Source organism: Uloborus diversus, chromosome 7 (assembly GCF_026930045.1).
Source record: "Uloborus diversus isolate 005 chromosome 7, Udiv.v.3.1, whole genome shotgun sequence".
NCBI lineage: Eukaryota > Metazoa > Arthropoda > Arachnida > Araneae > Uloboridae > Uloborus > Uloborus diversus.
Window position 1 is genome coordinate 6,303,224 of NC_072737.1, and position 5,965 is coordinate 6,309,188.

Sequence of the window (5,965 nt, forward strand, 5' to 3'; positions counted from 1 at the left end):
GAATTACATCTTTAGAAAGGTCCACAAGCGTAGATGCTATCATTACTCCTTTTAGATTATTGTTTAGGTTGGGGGATTCAATGAGTCCAAATCGAAAACTATTGCTTTCTTCAATGGAGCCAGGTATTAATGATTCTGACCTTGAGGGAATCGATAAATCTGTTTGGGCTATTATTTGATGAGCGGATTTTACATCACTTTCTGCGGGGAAAACGGCTATGTCTTCTCTCATCGAGTGCAGCTCATTTGTGTTGAAGTCGAGGTTGAAGTCATACTTCTTTAAAAAGACCAATCCGAGAATGAAGGGGTCTGTGATAGCAGCAACGAATGCCGTATGATGGTAAGTGGCATTTCCAAACACAATTTCTAAGTTTACTTTACCTTCAATCTCGATCTTGTCACCTGTCACAGTTTGGAGGGTAACGCAGGGCGGCGTCCATAGAATGTTGAGTCCAAATTGACGAGCCACATCTGTTCTAATGATTGTAACATTGGCTCCAGTGTCAATAATCAGTTCGCAGGGAAACCCGTTTACATATGCGTAAACAAACAGTCCATTACTGCCGCCACTCGTCGATGAAATCTGGAAAACTTTAAGATGGGGCTCATTCCAATTTGGCGACCTCCGCCCCGCGAGATTGCCATGGCTTAGTTTTCCTGGACCTGGGAGGGAGAGGTGCTCTTCCCTCTGGTTTCTTGGCGAGCTTCACAGTTTCTTCGTAAGTGACCCTCGCCGCCACATTTCCAGCACTTAAGTGATTGTCCATTTTGGTACTTGGGAGCCGAAGTCCTTTTGAGGATTCCTGCAATTTCTTTTATTTGCTTTTCCAGTTCAGCAACGCGTGACGAAACCGGATCAGGCTCATCAGTTTTCACGCCGCGGATTGAATGGCGATCCTTGCGGGTTGCTTGCCGGGCGGCCTCCAACTTCATCGCATACACAACAGCAGAACTCAGGTCTTTGACATCCGCCATCCGTAGAGCTTTCTGGATTTCCGGATCTCGAACCCCGTCGATGTAGTAGTTGAGTGCCAGGTTGTCTCGAACATCCGCAGGACAGTCGCAAAAAGCAAGATGAGACAATCTCTCGACGTCCGCCGCTAGCTCTTGCAGGGTTTCCCCGGTTTTCTGGAAACGGGACTTCAACTGGAGTCGGCTGAAATCTTTCTGGCACTTCTCACCGAAGCGAAGCTCCAACGCAGATGTGAGGGCGGCGAAATCCAGGCGCTGGCTGTCCGGAAGGGTCTGAAGAATGTCCGCTGCGTCACCTCTCAGGGATGCTGCAAGGTGGCAGGCCTTGGTAGCAGAGTCCCATCCGTTCGCTTCCGCCACTATCATGAATTGAGTTTTGTAAACCTGCCACGAAGTTTTCCCATCATATGTGGCAAGTTTAATGGACGGTCGAGCAACTGATGTGGGAGCGCCAAACTGTACAGAGCTGCTTTCCGCGGTCGCCAATCTCCTTTCCAGGTCTTTAAAGATATTTTCTTTAAGTTGATGAAATTTTCTATCTTCTTCTTCTAATTTATTTTCTACAGCATTGAATCGGCTTTCAACGGTATCAAATTTTTCTTCAATAGCATCAACTCGATGCTCTATGTCATTAAATTTATTTTCCATCACAGTCTTTACCGAAATAAGGTCGTTTTTAATTTCCTCTTGGTTAGACGCTAAGTCCTTTTTCAGCACCGTTAAATCGCTTTTTAACTGGTCTTGATTTGCCAACATACTTGCAGTCAGATCACTTTTTAATTGTTCTTGATTAGCCGCCATATCATTTTTTAATTGTTCTTGATTAGCCGCCATATCATTTTTTAATTGTTCTTGATTAGCCGCCATATCATTTTTTAATTGTTCTTGATTTGCAGTAAAACTTGCAGTCAAATCACTTTTTAATTGGTCTTGATTAGCCGCCAATTCATTTTTAACAGAGTTGATTGCATCAAGAAGTTGTTTTAATTGTTCATCCATTGCGCGAGTAATCACCATAAAAATAAAGTCCAAATTTAAAAAGTCTTTATGAAAAAATGTCCAAAGTCACACTTACTGCAAGAAAGTCCTGAAGTAGCCCCACGTTGGGCGCCAAATTGTTACGGATTCGGTGCGACTTCCACTTTCTTGAAATGAAGACACAGTTCTTGATAAAAGCACAGGAAATTTATTTACACTATGTACAGGAAAGATCGTCAACAACTGCAAAATTATTCATCAGCAATTAAGCAATTATCACGCAACACCGTAAACTCAACGTTTACACACGTATTTACTTCCAAATACGAAAACAACACAGCGAAATGCCTCGCTATAAACAGAGCTAATACACACACTCAGTTCGAAATCTGAATCGAAACTAACTGTTTATCCATCGCTAACGGCTTAAATACACCGAAAAGAATTTTCTCAAATATTCCACACGCTTCTCGAAATGCGTTGACCGTTATCAAATTTTATCAATGAACAAAAAGGGAATAGGGGTCGTATATTTTAGCCATATGAAAAAGGGGTTGTATATTCATTACGGGAAACTATTTACAGGTTACGTTACTACAATAATTACTATTTACAGGATTTGTAACAGTACGTATGTATGTGTGTATGTATCTCGCATAACACAAAAACGGTATGTCCTAGAAAGTTAAAATTTGGTACGTAGACGCCTAGTGGGGCCTAGTTGTGCACCTTCCTTTTTGGTTGCATTCGGATGTCCCTAAGGGGGTCTTTTGCCCCTTTTTGGAGGGAAATCATTGTTAATTTCGATGTAAACTCAAGTGGTATTATAATTTGTTGGACACTTGGCGATATATCACCAGGCTTTTGGTCGCCAAGTTTTGTCGCAACTTGGCGACAAATTTGGCGATTTCTTTTTTTAAAATCTGTTTTAATTTGGCCACTGTTGGTGATATTTAGAGAGTAAACTATTGAATCATTAAAATTGCCAGTAATGGGGAAATGACATTAAATTGGAGTGAAAGGAAGTCATGTGATGCACACATCAGCTCGTTTTCATCAAAATAGAATCATGTCAATTTCATTGGAGTACTTAACTTGCCTTATCATTTTCTGTGCAAGGGAATGAGAAAATTCTCAGGAATCCATCCTGTGCCGCAGTGGCCAAGTAGGCACCTTTCCTGTCGCAGCTGACGTAAAAGACAGATTCTAGTCTCCTCCACGCTCCTGTATGGAGAACAAAGTGCAAAAATCATAAGACTTCATCATGCAAACAAAATGAGCAGTACACAACAAACTCCATTTGTTGTGCAGACATTTTACAAATAGAAATTTGTTATTTGTAAAATGTCAACATTTTACAAATTATTTTTTACAAAATTTGTAAAATGTCAACACTTTGCAATGTTTTAACTCGGTTGAACAAAATTTTACGCAATTGCAAAGCTGAGTTTTGAGCTGGATTTTATCCATTTTGTGCATAAAGTTTTGACTTTATTCATAAGAACTTTGTGTATCTCCCAAGTTTGCAAATCAAAACTAGTAAAATATGTAAAGTACGTTTTAAAATTATTTCATGTCCGATTTCGTTCATGAAATGAAAAAAAAAAGTCTAACCACTACTGAAACCAGAATTTTCTTCTTGTACTGCGGAAACCAAACTGCGGAGAGCTTTGGATCCAAACAGTACTGTCCTTATACGCATACATAGGAGGTTATTGGGGCTCATGACCCCCCCCCCCCCCCACTCCCCAAATCGTTGTCAACAATATACTTATACATTCACTTTGTGTTCAAACACTTCGTGAATAAAATGTAAACAATTTCAGCTTTTCAATTCTTTAATTATTTTTAAAAGTGTTTTTCGATGATACTTCTTGAAAAGAACTTCTTTTCATTATCTATGAACTTAATTAGCAACGTTTTCGCCCTATTAAGTGTATTATTCCTAGGCGATTTGGTGCTTTTTCTTGACGCCCAAGTAGTTTTAGAAATTTTTCGTACCCAAAACTGTGGATTCGTTCATGCGGGTGGGGGGGGGGGGGTGACATTCTTCAGCATGCCTCCCAACCTAAAATGGTAGTCTGTATCCCCCCCCCCTGCTTACATAGACAAGTATTACCACTCTGGGGTTCGCAATATGGTTTGAAACCAAGGGCTCTTGAAGGGGTTAACCCTCTAGCCCTTAACAAAACGAGCCTGAGGCTTAACTATTAAAAAAGAAGCAAAATATTTATTATTATTTTCTCTGTAGCTGCAATCAAGTCAGACGCTATTCTAATGAAAACGCTTTGCATTTCGTTTTTACGGACTCCCCTTAACAAATGTGTACATGATGCCTTAGCTGTAATTTTTTAATGAATCGAGGAAGAAATGTAGAGGAAACATATTTTTTCTATTCAAGGGATGTACAACTTACCTATGACGTTGTGCGAGAGTGTGCAAGTGTGCTGAGGCCAATTCATGTTTTTTGAGAGTGCAGATTTCAGCCGCCTTGTGTCTGGTACTCTCCCTGAAAAAAAATGTATATTTCTGAGGTTTTAATTTTAGTTTAATTCCTAGTCATAAGCATTACTATTTTTTTTAGTACCTAATAAGTTTTAATGTGTAGTTTTAGCAACTTACATTACCAGCTAAGTAAGCAGTTTAACCAGATAGCTTTGTAAACTGTTTAAACAGAACTTAGTAAACTGTTAAACCAAGTTTTTTCATTTGCTTTCTGAGGGATTAATAACTATGGAGAATTTTAGTCTTGCTAGCTTAGTTAAGCTGTTCAACGAGTCAAACAGTAAAAAGCTGTAGCATATTAATTAGCTAACTTAATATCCTGTTTAGCTAAGTTAGCTCGAATTGCTCTCTAAGGTAGTAAAACTAAAGGGACATTTGGTATTGGTAGCTTAGTAAAGCCGTTCAACGTAATTATATTTAACCACTGTAACAACGTAACCCCTGTTTACAATTATTAGCTGACTTAATAAACTGTTCAACCAAGTTTGCTTGAACTGCGTTCTGAGGTAATTTGGTATTACTAGCTTAATTATAAGTTTTTCAATGACGCTACTGTAAGCTGTTAACAGCATTTGGCGATTAATCTCTTTGAAAGACAAATACCGTTTCGTTTTTAATGTTTCCATTTGTTGAGTACAGCGAAAACATTCCTTCTATCCTCATCAGCACAAAGTAAGCAGCCAATGCATTGTTGTATAACAAATGATGACTTGATTTTGAACCACATTATTTTAAACCACAAAAGAATTGATTAATTACGATTGCAGAACATTTATTGATGATGAAAATTAGTACTTTGTATGTATGTGTTGTTTTGCATATCATTGCAGTATTGTTGCATATTTTCATGAAAAATATTTTGATTCAAGATTAGGTCATTGTTTGTGAAGAAATTACAGCAAAAAAAAAGTAAAGTGCACTCTTCAAAAAAATAAATGAATCAATAAAAAATAAAACAGAAACACTGTATAAAATGGTTTCAACAAAACAGTCTTATGAGCAGGGTCTATTTCTTTCCCCAGGTATCACTTTTGTTGCGCAATTTGTCAAAACTATGTAATACAATCTTCAAAATACAGCGACACCTGTCTATAACAATAAACCTGTCTATAACGCAAGGGCGCCCATATGGGGGGGGGGGGAGAGCAAGGGGGGCTCAAGCCCTCTCTTTGAAATTAAAACTTCCTCGCTTTTAGTACTCTTTTCTTTGTAAAAATGTAAAAACATTTCTTATCCAGCCATTAATGAATAATTTATCAAAAATGTCAAATTTCAATAACTCTAATCTGTATTGAAATCGGTTTCTGTGGGGAAAATATCCTGCTAAACCACGAGGAAAATATCTGAGCATCCCCCCCCCCTTAAAATTTTGCATATGGGCACCGTTGCTATAACGAAATTTTCCTTGGTTCCAACAAAATGTCAGCATAATTAATTAAACTGTCTGTAACGATAACCTGTCTACAACAATATTTTTTTAGGTTCCAAGCCAGCGGCGTACGCAGACAAA